Genomic DNA, 13,896 nt, shown 5'->3' on the forward strand with positions numbered 1-13,896 from the left:
GTACCCTCAGTAAAAGTTTATACTGACATGTCCAAAACCAACCTGATATTACACAATTAAAATTACACAATTAAATTACACAATTAAAATTTGCATTGGGCTTCCCTGGTGGCGCAGTGGTTGAGAGTCTGCCTGCCGATGCAGGGGACGTGGGTTCGTGCCCGGGTTCGGGAGGATCCCACATGCCGCGGAGTGGCTGGGCCCGTGAGCCATGGCCGCTGAGCCTGCGTGTCCGGAGCCTGTGCTCCGCAACGGGAGAGGCCACAACAGTGAGAGGCCCACGTACCGCAAAAAAAAAAAAAAAAAAAAAATTTGCATTCTAGTTTTCACTCTTTCAATATTTGTTATTCTCATCTCTAAAAGTGAGAAAAAGTGACTTCAACTATACAGCCCTTGATGTAAGCAATGATGTTAGTAATGGGAGTGCCTTAGGCACATAAATGATAAAAAGGTAGAAAAAAATATGCCTGTTTCTCTTTAGTTTTATGTTTTTTGATGCTCTACAGAAGTATGAAGCCAGCTCAACTATTCCATGTGTTTAGCTTATATATTTTTCATCAGTTATATTTTCTAAAAACTTGAAATTGTATTTATAATCTGAAAACATTTCCAGTGTATGTCTAGATGTAGATCTCATTTTTTTAATATCGAGACTGTCAATCTGCACATACATGATTGTTTTCAACTTAAGGGAAAAAACTCTTCAGTTTAACTTTGAATATTTATTGTCAATTGTTATGATTTGTTGTTAAGAAATACCTATAATTGTTAAACTGAATATCCACTTTCTGATCTCCATATAAATTGCTCACTGTTTTCATTTTCATTTCTTTGCAGTTTAAGAACGTTAATCTTACCTTTATGGGTTTCTGTTGCTGTTTCATGGAGAACATGTTTTCTAACATATCACTGGTAATGCCAATCAGATTTATTTTTATTCAGTCTCCTTCTGTGTATGAAATAATTTTTGGAGGATATATTTTCTGAGCCTTCAGGAGTAGGTTTTATTTCCCTAGATCTACAATACATTTCAGAGAGTTTCTGTAAGACTTTTTTATTCTGGTTAAACACGCTGAGATGGTAAGAGAGATGTAAACATGATATTTGCTATGAGACAGAATGTGGTTTGGATAGGCCCCAGTAAGTCTTATAATTTCAATGGAAATAGAAAAATCATCATTTTTATATGATATAATTGTTTGCATTGAGAAGGAATATTTGTTTACATGTTTTCATGGCACATACATTTTTTTCCTGCATGCAGTGCTTAAATACTTGGCTGTTCAGTTAAAAATATAGACAGCTTACTCTCTGATACAGACTGCATCATTTTTACCCCAAACAACAGATAGAGAAGATTGATGTATCTAGATTACATTCCAATTTTTACTATGTCAAAATTATTTATCTACTACAACTACTTAAACATTCTATAATACTCTAAACCTATAAACTACCTGGAAAAACTTAATTCCCAGCATACACTCCAGATGTTCCATTGGCCAGTACCTGCACACCAACACACAATTCTTTTTGTTTATTTATTTAACTGCACTTTTTTTGTGCAGTATACTTCTGTATCCACCCAGATACAGAAGCTTCAACTCCTTTTTGGAGGTAGAGGAGGGATGCTTATAGTCCTTGAACGTAAATGAAAAGTAGTCCAAGGGCAAGTAATACTCTGGCACTTTCACAAAAATAATATCCATGCCAATGAGGGCTGGCTGGTCAGTTTTTTGGATAATAACACCCTTAATATCTATCTGACTGGCACAATTGCTCTATGTCTTGCACATTGTAGAACTTATATCACCTCTGTTTCTCTTTTTATGGCTGGACATTCCCTTCCAATTCTGACAATAGGCAGTACATTAGCCTTATTTTGGAGGAGAGTTATTATTTTTAATCTATAATTGTGTCCATAAAAATTATAAGGTAGTTGAGCAAGGCCTTGCAAGAAACCATTATTAAAACTCAGAAAATCATGATTGGTTATTGAATAAAATATCACATCTCCTTTTTCCCCCTTCTTTTTACAACAATTATAGCATTTTTTCTTTAAATCTTCACTAGTAGCTTTATTGGAAATCTTAATGTTTTCATTTTTTTGAAATGTACCATAAGAGTCTAAGTCATTTTTCTATTTTCTGAAACCTGTCACACATTTGCTATATTTTTTCAAGTTAAATTGATGTAAATATATCCTAATGTTTTGAAGGAAAATGGATTCAGGAGATGAGTCTTAAAATGTGGGGTGTCTATAGAAAGTTCCTTACTTTGACTTAAAAGTTTACTTCCCTGATATGTTTCTTTCCTAAGAACATAAATATTCTCATCAGTTAATCATATCTTTATTGAACCCTTAAGATATGCTAAGAATCATTCCAGGCACTATTATGGAATAGAAGATTAGTACAGAATACTTATCAGTTAGGGGCCCTATGATCTTATTGATACTGTTTTAATTTTTTCACTTCATCTGAAGTATGTGATTTTATAGACTATATTAGCTTAACTGAATTTATGAGAAAGTAAGCTAATGTGCTTCTCTTATGTATTTGTCATCAATCATTATTCATTAATGTAATAGTTCTTTACATGAATGCCATTATGGTAGCACTTCAAAAGCCAATGTGGTAGGAATCCAAAGAAGAATAATGCCTTTCTCTGACTTGGCTAGGAGGCTCACATACTAGTGGAGGAGATAGAAACAAATACCGATTATGAATCTAAAAAAGAGTAGATATATGTATATGTATAACTGATTTACTTTGCTGTACAGCAGAATCTAACACAACATTGTAAAGCGACTGTACTTCAATAAAAAAATTAATTTAAAAAAGAAAACCAGATATCTCAAGTTAAGGAAAAAAAACACCAATGATGGTTATATCCATTATTAACATGAACAAAACCTTATGGGAATAAAAAAGAAGTGGTTAATTTCATCTTATATACATACTCCTTGTATTTCTTTTCACGGAGAATCCCCAGTGAACAAGTGCCTGTCATATGGTAAGTGCTCAATAAATGTTTGTTGAATAAATTAATAAGATTAAAGGAGTATTCAAAGAAAGCTTTATAGAAGAAGTGATATTTGGGTGAGTCTTATGAGATAGAGGGTATATTTCCAGGAGAAAAGGGAGAGGAAACACTTTCCAGGCAGAAAGAAAAACATGAGCAAAATGACACAGAGACAAAGATGAATGACTTGTGTGAGGAGCAGCAATTAGCCAATTTTTGTAAAATAATGTCATGCATATTAAAGGTTTATTCTAGAAAAGTTCTTTAGGTCAAGAATATGAATGGCAATGGATGCAAAACAAAGAAAATTGGATTTTATTCCACAGGTAATCAGAAATCACTGATGACTTCTAAGCAACAGAATGAGAACCTGAGTTATTTGTAATAATGGAGAGGAAAAAAATAGAAAAGTCAGTCTCAGATTTTTGTAATTTTTTTTAAAGTATTGTAAAATAAAAAATTAAAAAGTCATCTCCATACATTGTAAGAAAAATTTCACCAAACTAAAGTGTGTTGTTTTCACACAGGTGATTTTCTCATAAAGTTGGCATCTTATATATGCTGCCTAATAACCAGATGATCTCTTTGTTGCTGTACTTTTTCACCTCATGAAATCTTGTCATGTATCAATTCTGTATCAGATTCTTTCTTTTACAGGAGGTTTTGGGAATATGGACAGACATTGTATTTTAACAACTGTAGTACAGGTTAGCCACTACCAACTTAGTAGAATCAAGACTTCTCTTTCACAATTGCACGAATTTTAGGTTTAAATACTACTTCTTTATGAGTGTTCTAGGACTTCTGGATAAGAATGCTTGTCATTGGCCTACCATTAAAGAAAGCAACCAATATCCATTACCTGATGCCTAATATATTTGCTGCAAACCTAATGGCTAGTGTAGGCAATTATAAGTTGTCTTTTCTCATTTAGGTGATCTTGAGACATTTTATTAACAGTAGCAAGTTGGATATTTTCCATGAGAATAGGAATTGTCTCTAACAAACGGTTTCTGAAAGTTTTCAAATAATTAGTCAATGAGGTTAAAAAAAAAACCTATAAACTAATTATATAGAATGTGAGACTGATGCTATTGGCCTAGCCATGCTTCTTCTTCCACTGTTGCCATTGTAGTTTTAAAACATTCAGATTGAAAATTTTACATTACCTGACGATATGCATGTAGTTTTAAGATGGGCTTTGTGACAGCTGCTTTACAATTTTTTTTCAAAAGAACATATTACAAAAGAGCATGCCCTTGTAACCTTTCCATGTATACTTTTCAACTGCCCATTATGTCTGTTGTAGTCCACAATGTTGTTGTATGTCTCTTCAGTATAATAATTGGAAGGTCATGCAGAATTCTAATGATCATGCAGAATTAAGAATGTAGACTCAAAAGATAAACTGTGTAGATGACAAAACGAATGTTATTTTGTTGACTTTAAGACTCATTTCACTTAGTTTGTGAATTATATTAACTTTTATAATCTCTCAAAACCTTTAATGTACTTATTTTCAGGCCAAAAAAAAAAATCACTGGTCAGAGCCAAGGTAATTGTACTAATATTTAAAGTGCGCAAGGTACTGTATTTCAGTCACTGATGTGATCATTTATAAGTAACCTATTACAATTTGTTAGCGCAGAAATGATCTTTTTCTTGTAAGCAAAGGGCACATTTTACAGCTTTCTGCACATGTCTACTCTACTTAGAAAGTTTTAGAGAAAAGTAAGATGTGGTGACATTTAGTTTTATTCTGGTTCACTGCCATTAACTTCCTGCTGCTTCAGATAGTTGTATATCCTTTATCAAGAAAGAAGAAAAATGAAAATCCTTCTCTGTATGCCAGTGAAACTTGTGAAAGTACGAAGATAATAACAAAAGAATTGAAGAGTTTAATAACTTCTGTTAGTGATCCAGTGAAACTCTTAAAGATCCGTAAGAAATATACAAACAATCAAGGGAGGGATGCTTGAGAAGGTTTCCATCAAACAGGTCTTTACTAAAGCATAATCACTCTAACAGCTGGAATTGCCTTTGAGCAGCAATCACTTACAAGCTCCATTTCTACATACTTAAATTCACATGAACAGTAGAAAGATCACAGAATAGAAGATGATTCTGATTTTGAGCTTCTTCCTAATGTTGTGATTTCATACAGAATGCAATTTCATTCCCGATTATGCCGGGCCGTTTAGTACACTCACTGCCTTGCTTTGCACCCTGGGGATCAATTCAGCTATGAAATTAACAAAGTAAGGAAGTTTTCTATGAACATATATATTCAACCATGCATTTGCTATACTTTTCTCTGCAGTGTGTTTAATGGATTTGGACATAAAACCTAAGGCGTTTCACAGGTTGTTTGGTATGTATGGGAAATCACAGTTCAGAATGAGGTTTTCATTTCAGTTAATTTAATGTTTGGAGTCTGTCAGATATACTGAGAGATGGATAGTATTACTATGTGTGCATCAAAAGAATCAGATCTTCCTCTCCTCCTCCCCTATGGTTAGCTTTCCTTGAATGTGTTCATCAAACTGATAAATGATTTCCAACAGAAAACAGAAATTCTCCAAACTTTGGAGAACAAAAAGAAGAGAAAAAGTGAAATTAAAGTTCAAATTTCATATAGAACCTTTTAGTACAAACTGGAACCTACCTCAGTTTTATTTTTCTTTTTTTTTTAATACATCTTTATTGGAGTATAATTGCTTCACAATGCTGTCTTAATTTCTGTTGTACAACAAAGTGAATCAGCCATATGCATACATATATTTCCATAACCCCTCCCTCTTGAGCCTCCCTCCCACCCTCCCTATCCCACCCCTCTAGGTGTTCACAAAGCACCAAGCTGATCTCCCTGTGCTATGCTGTTGCTTCCCACTAGCTATTTTACATTTGGTGGGGTACTCTCACTTCGCCCCAGCTTCCCCTTCCCCAGCCCCGTGTCCTCAAGTCCGTTCTCTATGTCTGCGTCTTTATTCCTGCCCTGCCACTAGGTTCATCAGTACCATTTTTTTTTTAGATTCCTTACACGGAACTAGCGTCTGTCATACAGAGTGAAGTAAGTCTGAAAGGGAAAAACAAATACCATATGCTACCTCAGTCTTGATAATTATTATTTTGATATTATAATTTTCTTTTCACTGTTGGTTATGATTATACCTCATATTTCAAATAAAAATTATTCCAAACCCCTGTACTAATTACAAATAGCAAAATAAAAAGAAGTTGAACCCAAATGTGGTGATAAAAATCAACTTTCATCTATATTACTGTTAACATAATGTTCTACCTTTCCCAGTTATCAAAGCATGGGAAGTGGATTGTAGAATAGAAATCACATTTTGAGGAAACATCTCATTTTATTAGATTAATTTAGAGGAAAAAATTTATCTAAGAAATATCTTTGTGTTCAAAAAGGATTATCCTTTAATTATGATTTGGGTGCTTTATTAAAATAGCTTTTGCCAAATTTCTTGGGCTTTAATTCACCAAATTAATTTTTCATTTCCACCAAGGGATAAAGTTAAACTTTTATTCCTTTATCCAGAAAACATCTGCTTTTTCATTTGGCTTTCCTTTGCTTGACATAATTTTATCTATCTATTCTCATTTTAAAAATGAGATAGGTGGGTTTCATTCAAATATGTATGCAAATTATGAATTTTTATCTAAAATTTATTACAGAATTATTGCATTTTCAAATGAAGAAACTAATTTGATTATAAAGTTATTCAAATTTATAAATGCAAATGTGTATGGAGGGAAAATAATAATTTCAAGCTATTGCAAATTGTAACATTTTCCCTCTAGCACATTTGATTAGTAATTACTGCATTTAAATCACTTCATAAGCTTATTCTTTTAGAAATAAAATTAGAAACTGTGAGAGTCCAATATCAAACATTAAATCCTATTAAACAAGTCTCATCAGTTCATGTTACATTGAGAGTGTATAACACTTTCAGATCAGAAAATAACACTTATTGTCTGTTTCAGTGAGCTAAATGCAGCCGTATGTCAGAAAATAGTCTTACATGTATATAATCATAGTGGTCCTTTTTAAGAAATATAATCTATAATCTAGATATGTGGTAATTACATGTACTCTGCACCAGGAAGCTGGCTAAGACAGATTTAAATCAAACTCAGAATTTAAAAAAATACTATGATCAAGGAAACTATATTTTCTGATTCAGGATATAAATTACAGTTCTCTAAAAATTTATTCTTTTGCTTCAGTTTTTTCTCATAAAAAAAAAAGTGAGTAGAAGGAAAGACATTCAAAGATAACTGTCAGTGGCCTACCTGTCAAGAAAAAGATAAGGAATGGTTTAGGAGCTGTAGTTAAGAATGTGAGTAATGGGTTCTCTATGCTTGTAAAAATAGGTTAATTCATTTTTACCACTCTGTGAGAACTAAATTTATCAAATCAAATGTTCTAAATTCAAATTCCAGTGCTTTGCTTTGGAAATCAGTAAACATTTCAGAGCAATGGTGATTGATATATTTTAGTTATTCACCTTCAACATTTTCCTTGCACATGCATTTGTGTGCCTTTTGTTTCTCCTTATTCAACAACAATGCATTGCCCACAGCAAAAATTCAAGAAATATGTGGGGATTGATTGATTCATTATTGTGAAATAAAGCAGTTAAATCTCACCCAATGAATACATTGAAAGATTTCTCTCATTTGAAGAAAGGAAGCTACACAACTAAAAGAAGGATGAGAACTTTTTCATACTAATATTTAGTTGCTATTATCAAAATATACAAGAAGACTATGCTTCTTTAATATTTTCTTAAAATGCAAGATCATGAGGGGAGTCTCTTTACGCAGAAGAAAGTAAAAACTCTGAAATATGTGGTTTGTTTTGCAAGCTTCCTTTATTCTCCAACCTATCATCTGAATACTTCATTGTCTGTGTGTAAACTCTGGTCTTATCAAATCAATCAAGATGAAATCAGGACAGAGAAACCTGAGACCTTAAAGCAGATGGGCTTTAATGCAAGTGATTTTTGTTTGTTTGTTTGCACAGATTATGGATGAGCTGAAAAGCCAAAGAGGGGACAGTGAGGCAACCAAAGTATTAGCAGTAGAAAGAAGTTCCTATTAATGGTGGGCTGAAGAGATGTGATACTTTCATTGGGTGAAAGCTAAGCTAAGGCAAGACTGACAGTGGCTGGAGCCATGGAGGAAAAACTGCTGTTTGTTCTATCCTCCAGTCTCTAAACTTTACTTCCCTTAGACTGAAGCCGACTCACTGGGGTGTCTGGGAAACAGTCTATAATGGTCAAGCTTCCTTCTATATAGAACAAAGCAGGGGAAGGACAAGCAGGTTGAAGATAAGCATGGCAGAATATGGAATATATAGGACATGCTACTCTTCCTGCACCCAAGAAGTCAAAGACACATGGTAGTAGCTCCACAAATGCATGACAATTGTGGATTTATTGAATACAAGGTACATATTACATTAAAGAGTGAGGGAGCTTGGCTGCAGTTTTTCTGAGAATAAACATTAAGAAAGATTGCTAGACACGGCAGTTCTAATTCAGCTTTTATTTCATGTTTTAGTTCATGTTATTCTAGTCAGACAGACATATGGGTGGATGGGTATATATTATATTATACTATATACATATATATCATAGATGCACACACACATACAAACACAATAAATATTAAAACTTTGAGAAAGAAGATTGCTAGACAAAGCAATTCTAATTCAGCTTTTATTCCATGTTTTTCTAGTCTGACAAGCATATAGGTGGAGCAATATAGATATAGATATATTTAACATACATATTTGTATGATATAGATACTACACACACACACATACACACACTTATTTGTATACACTACCACTTCAGTTGGACAAGGATATCTTGCACCATTTATTCAATGATGGATTTATACATTAATTGTTACTTGAAAGACCAAGATTTTAGCTCAAAAAAAGAGATATTAGGTTTATCTTCCCTGTCTTTGATCTCAGTTTTGAAAACATGTTCATATCAAGAATCATCTATCATTTTATCCTCAATGTCATACTTTGCACACAGGTGCTGAAAAAAGTTTCTTAACTAGATAACCCATTGAAGGAAATCATGTGCAAACTTCACTACCTCTTAAAATACCTGCAATAAGAACATACACAATTCAAACATGTAAATTATGCATGAAAGAATGAAAATGCCTGATGTTTCAAGTTATTCCCAAAATGACTGGAAACTCTTTATCAGCTTGGGAAGGGCAGAAAAGTTATTATCTTTGTCAGAGAGATCAAAGTCTTGGAATCATTTTCTGCACATTCTTGTTTGTTATACAATTAGTTGGTAAATGTGAAACTTTTTTTTTGTGGACTGTCTCTCATACCATCCCTTCCTTTTATCCTCCCACCATTCTTTGGCATAGTTCTAAGTACTCAGTAACATGTAATAATTTTTATAAATTCCTGACAGGGTAACAGGAATAGTTATGAGCAAATTTATTTCTTTATTCATGGAGAATCCCATATAAGTTCTCCAGGATAATTGGCACCTTCACAGTCCTGCCTGAGGCCAGCTGGAAAGAATGTTATGATAATTAAGGGTTGTCACACAGGAATTTGGAAATAAGGAAACATTTTGAGTGAATGGAAAAAATGATCCAGAAAATTTATCTTTTATTTTACTGAAGTATGGTTGATTTATAATATTATATTGGTTTCATGTATACAACATAGTGATTCAATATTTGTATAGATTATACTCCATTTAAAGTTATTATAAAATCATGGTTATATTATCCTGTGCTGTACAATACATCTTTATAGCTTATTTACTTTATACAAAGTAATTTGTACCTCTAAATCCCCTACCCCTATATTGTCCCTCCACCCTTCTCCCCACTGGTAAGAGTCTGTTTCTGTTTTTGATTTTTTCAAATTGGAGTAGAGTTGCTTAACAATGTTGTGTTAGTTTCTGCTGTACAATGAAGTGGATCAGTTATATGCATACATATATCCCCTCCCTCTTGGACCTCCCTCTCACCACCCCCCATTCCATCCATCTAGGTCATCAAGCTGAGCTCCCTGCGTTATGCAGCAAGTTCCTACTAGCTATCTGTTTTACACATGGCAGTGCAAGTACATCAATCCCAGTCTCGCAATTCATCCCACCCCCCTCCCCCCACCTCATGTCCACACGTTGGTTCCCTATGTCTGCATCTCTATTCCTGTCCTGCAAATAGGTTCATCTGTACCATTTTTCTAGATTCCACATACATTCATTAATATACACTATTTGTTTTTCTCTTTCTGACTTACTTCAATTCACTCTGTATGACAGACTCTAGGTCCATGCACGTCTCTACAAATGACCCAATTTCATTCCTTTTTATGGCTGAGTAATATTCCATTGTATATATGTACCACATCTTCTTTATCCATTCATCTATTGATGGACATTTAGGTTGCTTCCATGTCCTGGCTATTGTAAATAATGCAGCAATGACCATTGGGGTGCATGTGTCTTTTTGAATTATGGTTTTCTCAGGATATGTGCCCAGTAGTGGGGTTTCTGGGTCTTAGATTCCACCTATAAGTGATATCATGCAGTATTTATCTTTCTCTGGCTGACTTATTTCACTTGGCATAATACCCTCCAAGTCCTTACAAGCTGCGGCAAATAGTAAAATTTTATTCATTTTTATGTCTGACTAGTATTCCATTTTATATATATATATATATATATATATATATATATATATATATATATATATATATATATACCACATCTTCTTTATCCATTCATTTGTTGATGGACATTTTGGTTGCTTCTAAATCTTGGCTATTGTAAATAATGCTTCTATGATCATTGTGGTGCCTATATCTTTTGGAATTAGTGATTTCATTTTCTTCAGATATATCCAGCAGTGGAATTGCTGGATCATATGGTAGTTCTATTCTTAATTTCTTGAGGAACCTCCATACTGTTTTCCACAGTGGCTTCACCAATTCACATTCCCATCAACAATGTACTAAGGGACTCTTTTCTCATTTTTCATCTGTTATTAAATTCTAATTTCATACCATTGAGGTTGGTAAAAATGCTTAATATAATTTCTATCCTCTTAATTTGCTGACATGTGTTTTGTGGTCTATCATGTGATCTATCCTAGAGAACATTCCATGTGCACTTGAAAAGAATGTCGATTCTGTTTTTGGATAGAATGTCCTGTAGTTATCTACTAAGTCTCACCTGTCTAAATGTGCCATTTAAAACCATTGTTTCTTTATTGATTTTCTGTCTTTTGATCTATCCATTGATGTAAGTCGGGTGTTAAAGTCCCCTACTTTTATTGTATTATTGTCAATTTCTCCCTTTATGTCTGTTAGTATTTGCTTTATATATTTAGGTGCTCCTATATTGGGTGTATATATGTTAACAGTTGTTATATCCTATTCTTTTATTGGTCCATTTATCACTATATAATGCCCTTCTTTGTCTTGTTACAGACTTTGTTTTGAAGTCTATTGTGTCTGATATGTGTATTGCTGCCTCCAATTTCTTGTCATTTCTATTTATATGAAATATATTTTTCCATCCCCTCACTTTCAGTCTGTGTGCGCTTGTAACTCTGAAGTGAGTCTCCAATAGGCTGCATATAGATGGGTCCTGCCTTTTTTTTTTTTTTAACCAGTCAGCCACCCTATGTCTTTTGCTTAGAACATCCATTGACATTTAAAGTGATTATTGACAGGTATGTACTTATTGCCATTTTGTTACTTGCTTTTTGGTTGTTTTTGTAGTTCTTCTTTCACATTTTCTTTTTCTTTTAGTTCCTTCCCTTGTGGTTTGATGATTTTCTTTACTGGTGTGCTTGTGTTCCTTTCTTTCTACTTTTTGTGTATCTACTGCAGGTTTTTGGTTACCATGGGGTTCATATATGTTGACCTATATCTACTTGTTTTAAACTGGTAGTCATTTAAGTTCAAAAACATTCTAAAAGAACTACAAATTTTCTATCCTCCCCCACATTTTGTGCTTTTGATGTTATATTTTACTTCTTCGGGTTTATCCCTTCACTATTATTGTAACTGTAGTTGATTTTACATTTTTTTTTTTGTCTTTTAATCTTTGTACTAGATTTTTTAAGTGGTTCATCCTCAGCCCTTGCTATATATTTTCCTTTACTAATAGGATTTTTCTCTTTTCCTATAGATATTTACTTCTTGTTATAGCCTTTTCTTTTCCAGTTAGTTAAAAACTTTTAACATTTAATTTAATTTAATTTTACTGTTGATGAACTCTTAGTTTTTGCTCATCTGAGAAGTTATTTTTCTCTCCTTCAATTCATAATGGTAATCTTTCTGGGGAGAGTATCCTAGGTTGCAGGTTTTTTCCTTTAGCACTTTAAATATATCATTCTACTCCTTTTTTCCTTTAGCACTTTAAATATATCATTCTACTCCATTCTACTCGCCAAATTTCTGCAGAAAGATCAGATAATAGCCTTATTGAGGTTCCCTTTTATATGACTCTTCATTTTTCTCTTGCTGACTTTAGAATTCTCTGTCTTTAACTTTTGCCATTTTAATCATTATATGTCTTGATGTGAGTCTTTTTAGGTTTACCTTGTTTGGGATCCTCTGTGTTTCCTATCCCTGGATATCTATTTCCTTTTTCAGTTTCAGGAGATTTTTAGCCACAATTTTATCAAATGTATTTTCAACCTTTTTCTTTCTCTCTTCTCCTTCTGGGACCCCTATAATGCAAATGTAGGTAAGCTTGATGTTGACCCAGAATTTCCTTAAACTGTTCTCATTTTTTTAATTGTTTTTCTTTCTGCCATTCTGAAGTTGATTTCCATTATTCTAGCTTCCATATCACCAATGTGCTTTTTTGTATAACCTAGTCTGCTGTTAATTCCTTCTAGTGTGTTTTTCATTTCAGCTATTTTATTATTCAGTTCTGACTCGTTATTTTTTATATTTTCCAGTTCCTTGTTAAAATTCTTAGTGTGTTGATCTACTCTTTCCCTAATTCAGTTAGCATCCTAATGACTAATGCTTTGAACTCTTTATCTAGTAAATTATTTGAGTTTCATTAGTTGTTTATTCATAGATTTTTTCTTGTTCTTTCAATTGAAACAAATCCCTCTGTCTTCTTATTTTGCTTAAATTTCTGTCTCTGTGAAATTAGGTAAAATACCTTTGTATTTCAGTCTTAAAGGGGTATCCTTGTGTGGGAGCATCCCTATAGAGTCTGCATGTGCCCAATGGCTTTGTTGGGAGAGCTGGATCTGATGTGAGCACGACTCACATCTCCCCTGGGGTGTGCTGTCAGTTATCACCTCGGTAGGAGGTAAGGCTTGAGTTAGAGGGGCGAGGGCCAGAGCTAGGTGTGAGATGGAGATTCTCCTCTGCTCAGTGGCCAACCCTACACTATTGGGAGTGGTGACAGGTCCCAAGTTGCTAGAGCAGAAGACCTGAGGGCCAGGTCCAAGCTGGTTCTGTTCCCTCCTAGTGTGTACTCTCCCCCTTTTCAGCACCAGTAACCTTGTGCCAGAAGGGAACAATGCTGGAGCAAGAGGACCTGGAGCAGGTACTTGGCATGGGTCAGAGTATGGGCTGTGGCAGTCCCAACCCCAGTCAGAGCTCTGGGCTGCTCCTGATCCACTGCCTCCTTAGGTACCAGTAATGGCTTCCCCCACCCCTTTCAGATGCTGGTCTGGGTCTGAGGCATCTCTGTCTCTCACAACTAAGCATTTCCCTGGGCCACAGCAGCCCTTGCCCTAGCGTGGAGCTGCATTGCAGAGCAAGCCAGGCCAGAGCAGGTGCTTGACTCAGACTGATGCATGTGCTTGGTGTTTGT

This window comes from Delphinus delphis, chromosome X (genome assembly GCF_949987515.2).
Source record: "Delphinus delphis chromosome X, mDelDel1.2, whole genome shotgun sequence".
NCBI classification, from domain to species: Eukaryota; Metazoa; Chordata; class Mammalia; order Artiodactyla; family Delphinidae; genus Delphinus; species Delphinus delphis.